This window comes from Parus major, chromosome 2 (assembly GCF_001522545.3).
Source record: "Parus major isolate Abel chromosome 2, Parus_major1.1, whole genome shotgun sequence".
Taxonomy (NCBI): Eukaryota; Metazoa; Chordata; class Aves; order Passeriformes; family Paridae; genus Parus; species Parus major.
The window spans coordinates 146,937,316-146,951,634 of record NC_031769.1 but is presented as its reverse complement, the minus strand read 5'-3'; the positions used below and the strand labels follow the sequence as shown (position 1 = coordinate 146,951,634).

Sequence of the window (14,319 nt, the reverse complement as noted above, 5' to 3'; positions counted from 1 at the left end):
TCCTGTGCCTCTGCTCTGGGATGATCTCTCCCAGATATCCTACAACTTAATAATTTTTATTATTAAATAAAAATATTTAATATTTTAAGTCTGAAATCACAGGATCATGGAATGAGAAAGGTTGGAGGGCACCACAGTGGCATCATCTGGTCCAACCTCCCTGCTCAAGCAGGGTTATCCCAGAGCACAGACACTGGGTCTGTGATACCTCCAGGGAAAGAGACTCCACAACTCATGTGGACACTGGAATATCCCAGTGCTAGAACAAGAGAACAACTGTGCCAGCCGGTGCCACTGAGCGAGAACAAAGGGTTAAACTTCGCCTCTTCCCAAGCAAATTCGCCAGATCCCGTCAGGATCTGCGCTGCCTCGGGGAAAGAGAGAAGCAGGGAGGGAGGGAGGGAGAGGAGAGCCCTTGAGGCGGGCGCGGGGACGGGACGCGCCTCCCCCGCCTCGCTCCCTGAGGGGCGGCACCGCCACCCCCCCACAGCCATGTTGGGGGGGAGCAGCGGCGCATCCCATGGTGCAGCGCGCCGGGAGGGCGGGGAGAGAGGGACGGAGGGAGGGAGGGGAGGAGAAGGGAGGCGGCACTGCCCGCGCAGACCCTCCGGAGCCTTCTCCTCCTCTTCGTCCTCCTCCTCCTCCACCGCGGCTTCTCTTCGCCGCGGCGCCGGAGGCGGCCGTGCCCGCAGCGGGGTGAGTGCCGGCGGCGAGCGCTGCCCGGGGAGGGGGCGGGCGAAGCGGCCCCGATTTACATCACGGGGAGGGGGTGTAGGGGGGCAGCGGCGTCTCCTTCCGTGTCCCCCGCCCCAGCCCACGGCTCGGGGAGCGGCGGCGGCTCCGCAGGGAAGGGAAGATCGTCCCTGGTGCCGCCCGTTCCTGTGTCCCCGGGGAGGGGCTGCCGCGGACACCGGGGCGCAGGAGGCACCGCGCTGTGGGTTGGGGGTCTCTGGGCAGAGCCGCTTCCCTCCCCGGGAAGGCAGAATGGGAAGGGGATGGAAGAGAGGAGGAGGCTGCGGGGAGAGGTCATCTGGTGCCCCGCCTGCCCCGTCCCCCACCCTGGGGGATCCGGCCGCCCCCTGCGCCCTGCCCACCCCGCAGCCCCGGCCGGTCCCACCGGATGTGTCGGGAGGCGGCGAGGTGGAGCGGGACGGTCCGTAAAGTAAACAAAGGGAAAGGGAAGGGAGGAGGAGGAGGTGTCCCCTCGCTGCCGGAGCCGGACCGCCTGGCTTTGCCCCTTCCCCTCCTCAGGCGAGCGCGTATATCCTTGGCTGCCTCTTGGAGCCCGAGCGGCAGCGCAAGGGAAGTGGTTGAGGTTTCTTCTCTTTAGGGTTTGGGGTTTTTTTTTAAGGTGTGTGGGCTTTGGAGGTTTATTTTTGGTTTGTTCTGGTACTGCCCTCGCTGGGACCGTGTGATCCAAAGGGGATCGGGGCAGCGCTCCGGTCCCTTAACCCGGGGACAGCCCCTGGTGTCTGCAGCGGCGAAGGGAGCGGCGTCCCCTCAGCGCGGCTCGTGTCGGCCCGGTGGTGCCACAGAAGTTGGATCACACAGAGGAGCCTTTGCACTTCTTGGAGAAATCAGATACTTTTTCATTTTCCGGTTGTAAACCTGATTTTGGAGTACAGTGAGAATTGCAGCTGTAACAGAGAATCGTTCTCCTCAAATCCCCGCGACTAATTGGGAAGCATATGCTGTAGGTTGCCAGTTCTCACATCTATTCTCTTCCCGGACCTCCTGTGCTCTGATGATGCTTTTTTGGGATAAGGGGTAGACTTTACTCTTTGATTTCCCGTTCTTTTTTTGTTTTCTGGCTGAAACAGTGTTGGCCGTGTTGTTTCTGTGTTAGTCCTGTTCCAGTGCTCCGGGAGCAGGGTATCCTGCAGGCCCTGGCACTGGAGCCGCGTCAGCCTGGAGCCCAGTTCTTGGCAGTTTCACTGGGATAAGAGCAGTGCTGTAGTAAAGGCATTAAACAAAAAGTTTGCCTGAAAAGAGAAACATTTGGGAATTCATATTGAAGTATTTAATGCAAGTGTTAGTGTAAGAGTGAAGTGGTATTGCAGTGTCCCTTTAAAATTCACTCTCCTTTGGCATTAAGTTGTTTGATACATTTTTTCCCCCTCCTGGATTAATTGGAGAAGTCCCACATTCCTCGAAGCTAATCTGCTTTAATCATCTCTGGTTCTGTTAAACTTGGGTAAGGTCAGGAGCGCAACTGGATTTGGGCCAGAAAATATTAAATATTACACGGTTATATGGAACAGTTTGTTATCTCACTGGTGTTGTCCACGTCCAAAATTCCACCACTTCCTTTCTCCATCTGACCCTTTTTTTTTTACCCCTGAAATCAGACTGTTACCTTGCCCTCTTTTGGGAATGCCTTTGCCTGTGTGGTGGATGGGGAACACAGCCCCTGGATTTCTTAAAGCAGGGTTTGTGGCTGAGATTCTGTACAGAATATGTGTGTGTGTCTTTGAGATCAATCCATGCAGGAAATTTAATGGACCTAAAATCTGACAAAAAGGCAAGAGACACTGGTTGCTGGACAAATTGTCTCTCACAGGACTGTAAAACTCTACAGGTAACTCAACAAGAGAAAAACAGTTCTGAAATGAATTTGTCTTTTGTGCTGTTATGTCTTAAATGCAGTTTTCATGGAACATGGCTGGGATTGATGTTTGTGTTGGTTGACCTTTTATTTTGCAGGAAGGTTAAAATGTATACATGAAAGGAAAATGACATAGTGCTTATTTGTCAAAAGCTCTATGCTGTTTTTGGCCTCAGCCTTGGGTATTAAAGGTACTAAGCACGTGTAGCGACACAGCAATCAACTAGTATTGGAATACTCTTGGAATTCCAATCAACTCTTGGAATACTTCATCCAGAAAGGAATATTCTTAGAATAGCACTCATGTCTTCAATGTGTAATTTGCTGAAATAACTTTAAAAATTCTTTCAAGATACCTAGTGATGTGCCTTTGCTTCAGAGTGTGTTACCTGTTGTGGAAAGGGCTTTTCTTTTTTTTTTTTTTTTTTAATCTTATGGTTTACTATATGAGTAATAATTGAATGGGGGAATCTCAGTATTATGAACTCCACCAAAGTAATAGATATTTTGGGAAGGATGATAGGAGGAGATAAAAGCAGGAGTGTTTTCTAGAGATAAAGTAATACAAGAGGTGGCTTTGGTGGTTTAGGAGATCATGTTCTGTTTTTTTAACGCATCTGTGAATGTGGTGGGTTGATTTTTCTTCATTAGGAGGGTAACTAAAGAATCTATAATTTATTTCTTGCCATTTGTATAACAAAATGATATTTTCTTTTCCCCCTGTTAGGCACTGCTGTATGTAATAGGATGGTCTTCATTTTGATATAGGATTCATAATAACAATACAGGCTTTTCCCATTCATTTTACATCTTTTAGGATTTATGGAAAAGTCCTTTTCCCTATGAAAAATAACTTCCTGTGTTCTCAAAGTGTAGTTTTGAAGAATATTGGTAACTATAAATAGGTTGTTATTTTGCTGTTAAATCTCTATAAAAACATAAAAGATTTGAATAGTCTCATGTGGTTTTGTTTGTCTTAAATTGGACCTTTGTAACCTTACATTTTATGTAGATTACTACCTTAAGTGTATTTTCACATTCTGGAAAAATGTCAGTAACTGGTCAGAAGGTGCATAAAAAGGAATTTGTACTGGAATTCTTATTCCAGACCTATTTCCTGATGTGACTGATTTAGCTCCATCAGATGTGGTTTCCCGACTAAATGTGTGTTTCCTCTCATCTTATGTTAGTGTAATTCTAAAGTTTCAAATACCACTGAAAACATGGACATATTGACTTAATTTCTTGAAAATGTTTTAATTACAGGTCAGAATTTTAAAAACTGCAACAAAGAAATCCTTACCGCATCACTTTGAGTTCCTTTATAGAATAAGAGCAGAAATGATGGAGAAACAGTCTGAAAGTCACTTTAGAATGCATTTATTTAGCACCTGAACTAAGTGATCTTTGTCTCCCTGAATGGGAACTTTTGCAGGATAGCCAAGTGCTAAAAGCTGTCCTTTTTATTCTGAATGTTTGGAGAAAAAAAACAAAAAACAAACCTAGAACCTTGATGCAGATTAATGCAAGAGCAGAGTTTATAAATTGTTAGCAATTTCAAGTGAGTCTCTTGGTTTGTATATAATGCCACTTAAAAGTTGTGTGTTCTACCAGTGTTCAATGAATGTGGTTTATTGTGTCTGTCACAAAGACAGGAAGCTGAAAGAATGGGAAATTAAGTGGAAAATGTGGTATCCAGATAGATATCTGTTTTTAAATAAGGGATTTTTGGGTGTAGGAGATGAAGGACGTCTATGGAGATGGTCAGGTAGATCTTTGTGAAAGCTTTTGTTCCTCACGTCCTGCTCTCCATATTTAGTTAGTGGTTGATGGCTAATAAGAGGAACTATCAATGAAAGTGGTTATTTAGGGGCTGAACAGTTTAAAAAACCTGTGAGTTTGGGGTTCCAGGCTTAAATTTTTATGTTCCAGTCCCATTCCTGTATAACTTTTGTGTTTTTTCCACCATGTAAGTTTCCTAAGATAGGAGTTTATTGCTTGTCCAGCATTGTTCTCCGGATGCTGGGATACGAATCTTGTATTTGGGCAGACTTCTGAGTATTAGGGCTTTTATTTTAAAAAAAAACTCACAAAAATATAATCAAACAACCAAAAGCACAAAAAAACTGTGGGAGGCTTGATGTGGTTTTCTGGATTTGTATTAAAGCAGATGCAAGGGAGACAGCTGTGATTACCCAGGTGTGTGGTAGTTTTCCAAGCTACCAATTTCCATGAAAATTTTAGCAGTTCATACACCTTTCAGCACATCAGAGGGATGTGTTGTTGAAGGCAGTTGACTTGGGGAATCATGTGTGGAGGAAAAAGTTTCAGAGGTGGGAGGAGAAACACAGAAACCGATTCTCTCTGGCTCTGACAGTGCTTGAAATGTGGAGATGCAGCTTAGTGGTAGTGTCAGTGTTTCATGGATGAGGAAGAAAATGGAAGATAGTTTCTGAAATCTGGTTTACAGGGTTTGAATACAACTTCTGTCAAGTAAAAATCAGAATGGAAGAGGTAATTAACAAATGCTGAAGGCAGTAGGCTTTGTTAGAGAACGTCTGATTCTTTTGCATTATTCTGATTTCTGGGTTCATTTAAACGTTCTTCAGCTTTGCAGCAGCCCATGGCTGAACTGGCAAAACTCTTCTGGACTTGTTTACCTTTTTTTCTGCCCTCTGATTATCTGGATTACTCCTCTTCCCCTTTTGTTTAGTGCAGAATGGGCATATGAAGGAAGTTTGAAGTACTTTTTGTTAGCTTCCTGTTGCATGGAAGCATTACTTTTTGTTTTTCTTCTGCGAAGGCAACCTAACAAAGCACTCAATTATGTTTCATTTTGCTGCTGAGTTCCAACTTGGTAACAGTGTAGTATAGGTCAGTTTAGAGTTAATTCCTCTAATGTTGACTCTTTCCCTGCCCGTGGAACTGTAATTTAACTCATTTCAAGACCCCAGACTAATTTCCTTCCTTTTGCCCAGAGGCATATAAGCAAAACCTCTGCATCAGTGTCCTGCAGCCACTGCTGTCGATCCAGCTACGTTGAGCAATAAATTTGGAAGATTTAGCCTGTGTATGTGTCAAGAGTCCTTAAATCAGGCACTTGTTGCCTTTGCAGAGGGAGAAGTGACTGAGCTGAAGCTGTTACAGTGCTTGGGACAGCAAGAAAGGGGTCAGAGGGCTTTGCTGACTCTGAACTGCTCCCGCTTCCTGCTGCCATGCTTGGTCCTTGCATTGTTTACCCACACATAGAAATGTGCAATTCCTGCTTTTGTTTGTTTTTTTTTTTTTTTTTTTTTTGGTTTGGAGGAGGAGAGAGGGAACAGCCTATCTGAGCCTCTTAAGTATCTTTGGAAGGCAGAGATAATTTTTCCTACAGTCCCATTGAAGTTTGTAGGAAGGAATTGAAGCAGCAGATGATTTTTTTTTTTTTTCTTTTTTTATCTTTTTTTCCTGTTTTCTTGCTGCAAATAACTAGGTAATACCAGAAGTTAAGTTTAGCAGAGGCTCAGAATGAGTTAAATTATGTGTTTTGTAGCTGTGAATGCACCTCTTTAACCAGGTATCCACTTCTTTTCCCAGGCCTTAAGCACTGCCTGGAGTCTTGAGAGATATAATCCATGAGATGTACAGCAGCCAGTAAAGTCTCTGCTCCATCAGCATTTAATAGATAATTTTCTAGCAGTGCATCCTAGATTGCTCTATTGAAGGTACTAGTGAGAGACTTAGAAATCCCAGGGTCTGAGTTACACCCAGTAGTTGAGATTTACATCAATCAATACCTGTTTCATCCTGTCTGTTGTAGGTTTTATGTTCAGCATGAATGCAGAGGCAAGTTTGTTCTCAGTAATACTCCACAGCTTTGAGATTCAGAAATTCTGTGATCTTCAAAAGAGAATTTCCTCTTACTGATTTCAGGCAATCTTTTAAATTCTTTTTCTATGAGAGATAATATAAAAACATAAAATCTGCCACCATTTTCTTACTTGCACATTGGTATCTGCTCTTGATTTCTGTTTTTTTTCTGAACTGAGCAGTTCCAATCTTTGTCTTCAGAGGGGCAAATAGTTTGTGTTCTGAGTTAGTATGCTGGAGTTTCTATTGCCTGCTTTTTTCAAGTAAAGGTTAATACAGAAAGAAGAAAAATAAAGTTAGTGTTTAAAAGAGTACAGTTCCTTTTTATTTTTGGTTAACCAACCAAGTTGTTTACCAGTTTTCCCCCCTGCTGTTTCTAATATACTTTTCCAGCAGGAATTCCTTTTGCTGGTGGCTGAATGCTCTTGTTCTTTTATGCTTGGGTGTACCTCAGGTTTTAGCAGTCTCCTCCTCCGTCCCCTTTGCTGCTTTACTGATGCTCTTGTAGCAGAAGCTCCTTACAGGCAGAGTTAATTCATAATGGATTTCCCAGTGTAGGTCCAAAAGGGATGTATAACAGGTATTACTCAGTTGTTGGAACTAACATTTTGGAAAGAGATGAACTTCATACTTTAGTTTTTATAAGTCCTTACCCTTCTTCACCCTTTTGCCCACCTAGTTCTGGAACTCAATGGAGATGTTCTTGTATTTTTGCCACTGTCTAGGAACCTTCGTGCCTAATAGCGTTGATTTTGTCAACCAGTGGTGCAGACAGATGGGAACCACTAACACAACCACAGTATCAGAAGTTGGGACTAATTTTATTTCTCCTCTTGTGGCTTCTTCTTTTCCTTTCAATGGCAGAATTAATTCGGCTGCTGTGTTGTTTAATGTTAGGTTTAATATAAGAACAGTGAACCCTGGCACAAAACCACCTCAGTTCTGAGGTGCTTCCTGTGGAGGGTTTGAAGTGTCTGTCACCAGGAAGAGGAGAAGCCATGATATTGGATCCAAGTGTTAATTTAAGGTACTGTCGTACAGCTTGGAAGGAACCTTGGCATGGGCATTGCAGTTAATTTATATTTGTCAGTGTGCTTGTTACCCTTCATCCTGCCTGACTTAGAACTGCATTTGCTAAATAAAATACATTTCATTTTACAAGTATGGCAGAAAAAGATAATAGATAGATAATATGTATATAGAATTGTACCTTCCAGTTAATAAGCCACAAGTTGGAAAGTTTTAATGTCTTGAGTTCCATTTTTAATTGTATCAAAACCTATTTAATATTACTACATTTTTAACTTGTTTTCCATTGCCAGGTTTCACCCAGGAAACCTTCGCAGACTGCTGACATGTGTTGGTCTCTGGCTCTCAGTGAAGCTCTTTACAAATGTTACAAATTATAGTTTCAGTTCTTACTCTGGTGTTAACAGCTCCATTATAAGAACACTGTTAATTAATGGCTAAAGAAGTAATTCTGAATTTTTATCAGCTCTCATTTTCTATTTCAGGCTTAAGCACTATATCCTAAAGGCTTCTAGATTTCAGTTAGTTTATTAATTATCTTGTCATTTCCACTTCAGTTTGTATAAATCACTAAGCCGGCTGTTTTCTGCACTTGTTCAGCTCTACAGCCTCTGTTACTGCTCCATGTTTAGTGCAATTTGAATTTTGTTGTTCAAATGTTCTGCTCAAAATACACTTTTAAAATCCTGCAAGAGCTGAGTGAACTGGGGTGTGGAGGTTATTGATTGATGGGTGTTTAGTGTGTGATTTACTTTGGTCTGCAGGTAAAGAAATGCTCTGCTGTGGTGTATTGGGGAGGTAAATAATAATTTTTCTGCTAGATTCAGCACTGGTAGGATTTAATTAGAGTTCAGTTTTGGGTGCTGGACATCAAGAAAGGGGTTTCTTTTTTTGGATGCATTTAGTAGGAGATGCCTGAGAATATGACATCCAAGAACTGAACAAATTAAGATATTAAGACTTAACAAGAGATAAGAAGTTAAATTATTCCCATGCATTAGGCTACTACAAGGATAAAGATGATAAAGGATTACAGGGACTAAAATGAGAATTAGCTGATTTAAATAATAGGACCAAAGACTTGGGTTGCTACTTGGGGAGGAAGACTTCTAATTCCAAGAATAACAAACCATTGGAATCAATTAGGGAAGGGACTCATCCCTGACAATCTTCAAGAGCAAATTAGGCATCTGTCAAAAAGGGGATGCTGTTCATTCCTGCCTCAGGAGTGGCAGCATGACAAGGTGACCTCCTGAATCCTGTTCAGCATGGGTTTTAGTGATGAGAACAGGTAAAGAAGGTGGGGTTGTTATTTGCAGGATTGTGGTGATAATCAAAAGGTAGCTGACAGTAACCCCAGCAGGTGAGAGCTCTCTCTGAGCTCGTGTGCTCTCTGGTATCTCTGCAATTGCCCGAGACGGTGCAGCTTTGATGTGAGTCTGTCCTGGGCAAAGCAGGTTGTGCTTCCTTTGTGGAAGGCTGGAAAGGTCATGGGGAGAGCTTTTCTGTACATGAAATGATCAAGTTCTTCTGTAGATGTTACCTACGTAGGGCTTGGAAAACAGCATTATAAACTGGTTAATGATATTACAAGTTAGTTTAGCTGCTGTTTTATTCAGTTTCAAGGAGGAAAACATGCAAGACTTTTAAACTGTACAAACAAGTTGATAAAGTGGCCTTAGGATGACTTTTCTTATTTCTTTTAGTATTGCCCTTTCATCAATTACAATATATTATTATATACTAATAAGATGAGCTTTGTTTTCAGAATAATAGGAACTTTTGTTGACTCTTTTCTTTGTCTTTCTGTCAGTCTTTCACTCTTCAGTATGATAATTTGATGTTTTGACCACTAGGCTTTGTCTTAATCATAACTCACATGAATCTGTTTTAAAGCAAGTCAGAATGTTTCTCAGCATTTTGCCATGGAAGGAAAAAGTTGCTACTGAGATTGGGAAGCAAAATTAAGTAATCTTTAGTGAAAATGTGTGTGGAGACAAAATGTAATCCTGGCTGGCTGTACATGGTACGGTTGCTGCTGCACTGTGATTTGTGGAGCAACCTGCATTTGAGATGATCCTTAGGAAAGAATAAATGCATGGATCTGGCAGCTTTTTAATCACTAGGTTAAAAATTAGAGGTAGAAGATATTGAAATTAACATTTCAGTGCTGCCTCTGAGTTTTCGTGGTGCCTTTAGGGTAAAAGGTGAAGCTAAGACTGTGCATCTGTGCAATGTTTGGGAATTTGTGTAAACTGCTGTGGTCTGGGGAAATAAATGTCATTTAAAAACCCCACAACTGGTGTGGAAGTAAAGGGAAGCCTTTTTCTTGTCATCTGCATTAAAACCTGTTTAATCAGTTCTAAAAACTGGTTTTCTTGTTTAGGATTGTCTTTGTAAATTGCGGGATTTCTATTGGTGGCTGGGGGGAATCTCTACCAAGGAGAAGGATTGCAGTTACTCTACTCCTCAGTGAATATGTACAGAAATTGCTTTATACATATTAATCAATGGCTTTCAGAAAAAATCAATCTATTTCCATAGGTGAAAAACACTATTTTTATTTTGCCCACATATTTTGATTGTACAATTTGAAGATTGAAATTTGTAAGAGAAATAGTGGAAAAAAGTATATGGGATGTGTTTGTTTTGGGGAATATCCTGACTTGGTCTCTTCTTAAAGACTTTGTGAATATTAGTTTGAATTTAATCCCTCTAGTTTTTTGGGATGTGGATGGAAAAAAAAAATCAGAACTTCTGTAAAACTTCGTCAAAGAGTGGAGTCAAAAAGGAGGAGTGGGATGTAACACTGAATTCACTTCTGTTCCATTTCCTGCCTGGAGTTCCTGACGGTATTTCATTTGTATAAGAAATTGAGCTTTGGTACTCCGGAAATTTGCTACCTACATGAATTTATTAAAAAACCCAGTGAATTTTTTTAGAAGATTAGGCCCCTTTAGAGGAAGCTGGTGTGCAGCACATGATTAATCCGCGGATGGGGATTTAAATGAAGTGAAAGTTTAGTTGTGTCATAGGCTCCCAGCCCCTGCTCATTCAGCTCAGCAGAGGGGGAGGTTTCTTTGTGTCACGGCAGTGCTGCTCCTCTCACGCTGTTCCAGGGCTTCAAGCAGCCAGTGTTGGACCTTGCTCCTTTCATCAGAAGAGGAGAGGGAATTCTTCAAGACAGGAGTGAAGACATTGGCTTCATTTTACAACTGAATCAGCTTTTTCTTCTCTTAAAGGCAAACACAACCTTTAAACTGTTTTACAATCTGAAGAGAGTATTGAACAGAGCTTCCCTTTGTAGGAAACAGATTTTGGAGTTAGAATGTATTTATCTGTATGGCTTTTTGGTGTTAAATGGGGATTGCTTTGAAGTTCTCTCTTTCAAAAGCGCTTGGTACCAGGGTTCTGTGGAAATAGATATTGAGTACTCAAGTGGGAGCAGGAACATTGGTCATATTATACTGTGGAGGAGATCATACAGTGAAAGTACAAAAGCGGTGAGGGCTGCACAAGTTGTGAAAATAAATGTACATAAAACACATTTTTGTGAATACCTTACTCTTGAAGTTGATAGAAATAGAAAAACAAGACAAGACCTTATGGGTAGCTGGGTCAAGATAGTTTTGGAAAGGCAAGATGAAAGTGGTGAGTTTGAAAAAGGATTTGGAGCACAGTCAAAATGAAGTGGGGAGGGGGAGAGTGGTGCCCATGTGCATATAATGTGAGTACTTAATGCACAGCTGTCATTTGAAATATGATAGTTTTTTGGACTGAGTCTGTATTACAGCAGTTTGAAGTATTATGTTGAACTTGTGTTCTATGTTGTTAAAGCTTTGTCTTTTTAGCTGATTTTATCTGATGGTTCACATGAATAGGAGGCGATAGTAATTATGGATTCTTTTTTTTTTTTTTTTGCATGTGTTTTTAGTATGTTATGGAATTGAGATCTTATTGAAGTTTGTACTTCTTTCCCCAATTAAGTTATAGCAACCTGGTTAAAAATTTCTGCAGAAATTTTTGGTGGTGCTGTTGACAGTAGTCGTAGGGGCTGTCTTTTGGGGTGATGTGCTTAGGCTCTATGTTTGGGTCCAGTGACATGTCCAAATTCTGCTTTATGAACTATATTCTTCTGGTGGCCAAGCCACTATGCAATGGTAAGGTGAAATTAGTACTTGTATGCCATTTGTCCTGAAACAAGACTATTACATCCGTACAGGACTGTCTGTGCAAACAATGCTTTTGAGTCCATCTAGAATTCAGTAACTACCCTGACTATTCTGGGGCTTCTCCTGAAGGCCAGGGTCATTTGTTCATAGATTGTACTCAGGGCTGTGTTGTAATTATTCTTTTACATGGGTGTGTTTTTGGTGTTGCTGCTGAAACTGCTCCAGGCAGGTCTGCTGCCCTTGCTGCTTGAGGTGGGGGAGTGGTGAGATAATCTAGGGTTTGCATGTATGTACAGGTTGGACCCAAAAGGACCATTGAGTCCAGCTAAGGCTTGGTGCCATGACTGCTTCCTTGGGGAGCCTGTTCCAGTGACTGACCACCTTTCCTGTGAAGAACTTTATCCTCATGTCCTATCTGAATTCCCCCTGATGTAGCTTCATTCTCCTTTTTTTGTGTCCTAAATATATATTTTCATACAGACTACATTTTTTCAGAAGACCTATGGAATGCTTCACTTCCTATCTTCATAAAACATTAAAACTTAGATCCTTTCTTCATCCTTGAAACAAGTGGCTGGAGAAAATTCCCTATGAGCAGTGTACAGTTCACTGATGGAAATTGGTTTGTGGTTGCTCAGTGATTGCCAAAGTTCACTTGATTCAGTTGTTTGTGCAAGATACAGGAGAGTACAGTTACAGGAATAATAACATTGCAGATAACTTGGCTATAATTGTCTCATTTCTGCTAAATAAGATATTACTTGTGCCCAGCAGTTGCTGTTCCTGTTCTTTCCCTGCACTGACAGAGCACTTCAGGTCTTTCCTGTCTGCTGTGATCTTTGTGGAGTTTTCCTTTGACTCACTGTAGAGGCAAAAGAGCATCATCAGAGACCAGATTAAGTGTTTTGTAAGGATAAAAATGTTACAGTGCATAAAATTGTTTATTTGCTTTGTTGCTGTGGATCAGAGGAGAGGGAAGTGAAACAAATAATGTTGGTCTTTAGTGGTCCATCTTTGGCTTTGTGGAGGTTGAGGTCACTGGTATGTGGAAATGGAGTGGAGAATCTGGGAAGGGATTGGAGGGAGAGTAATTTATGAGTAGAAGGAGTGAAGAGGACAGATTTTCTTGAAGCGTACAATCAAAGAGCTTTACAGGTAGCTGGAAACAAGGAAGCTGAGGAAGGAGCTCTAAGCCTAGAAATTAAATTAGGATTTTTACTCCTGGATACTGGTAATTGTCTAATGGCTCAGTGGTGTCCCTAGGGAAGGAATCAAATTAGAGAGAGAATAGAATGATACTGGAGGACAAAACTTAAACTTTCAGACCTTGTATGTGGACATTTAGACCTACAAGTAAGTTATCTTTTAATTACAAATAGGTAGAATTCTGTGTTGATTTTTAGTGGAGAGTAAGGTATTACAGGAGTAGATGAAACAGAATAAGAAAAAACAAGGAAGCAAAAGTGGACCAAGTGGGTGACTTGCAGCTGGTTAGGAAAAATCTAAAAGGGAATAGTTTTCCACCACAAAAAGTGTTAAATTTAACATTTAAGTATTGTCACTTTACTGAAAACCTTTCCCATATGAAAAATGGTAGAGAAATTTCAAAAGCTATGAAAAATCTCCCTCTCCTCTATTTTTTTTTTTCCCTGAGCAGATGTACCTGTTAGGTTTTTTCTGTTTGGTTTTTTTGTTTTTTTAACTTTAAAGAAACCATTTTGTAAGATGCATAGATTAAATTTTTTTTTTTAACAAAAAGTCAAAATAAAAGCACAAATCTTCAACCCAAACAATTTTTTACATTTAATCTCCTTTTGACCACTTTAGAAGCTTTCAGCATTTTATCCCTATTAGAAGGAGACTAATCGGTGTTATAAGAAGTGTTAAAACTGGTTGGACTTGAGTTTAGCATAGGAGAATTCTTGTCACCACTTGCTTCCTAAGTAATTGATGAATGAAGTAAATCAGTAAGTAATCTGTGAAAACAAATACTGGGAAGGTGTGCCTGGAAAAGGCTGTTGGTGTAAGGGAGAAGAAATGATCCCATGTTTGGAATGTCCTGCCTGCATTACTTGTAGTAGCTAATGAGCAAACGAGAGGCCCTTTATCTGTCCTCTGGGATTGCCTTCCAACATCAAATCAAATCACAGTGCTATGCATTTGTACACTGAATTTTATACACATGGGTGGCTCTATTGAAAATCAGTGGGAGAACTTGTGTGGAAAATTTAACATGCCTGTAAATGTTTACATTATTGATGCCTCAGCAATTAAAATAATATTTTTCTAGTATTTGGTGCTTTTTTGATGCTGCATGTAAGATCCATGGTATTATTTTAGCAAGTATTTTAAGGATGCTACTGATGTAACTTCCCAGAGTAGGGAGTGGTCATTACTACTGGCCTTGGAAATTAAAAGTAGCTTTTGCCTTATCAGAAAACACCTTTAGTTAAATCAATAAGTGCACGCGTTTCTCAGTCTGAGAAACAGTCTAATGAGCAATTTGCTTTTCCATAAAGGACTTGCCATGATATCATTCCCATTGTGTTAATTATCAGTGCTTTTGCAAATTGTCCCAAATCATGACTAATGCCATAAAACTGTTCAGAGCAGGCGTGATTCTGGGGAAAGCTGTTGTTTGCCACTCAGTCTGGCAGAGAT

At 41.1% G+C, this 14,319-nt stretch overlaps 1 protein-coding gene across 2 annotated transcripts in view; it reads left to right on the top strand.

Annotated features, from left to right (window-relative positions):
• Nucleotides 1-564: 564 nt before the first annotated feature.
• Nucleotides 565-14,319, top strand: part of PTK2 (protein tyrosine kinase 2) — a 190,985-nt gene continuing 177,230 nt past the window's right edge. Inside the window, exon 1 of one of the 2 annotated variants that reach the window (XM_033512470.1) lies at nt 565-696. The gene's annotated coding sequence lies outside the window, so the exon portion shown is untranslated. Of the gene's footprint in view, nt 697-1,542; nt 1,694-14,319 lie in introns of those variants that run through there. The other variant, XM_033512471.1, reaches the window with a different exon arrangement.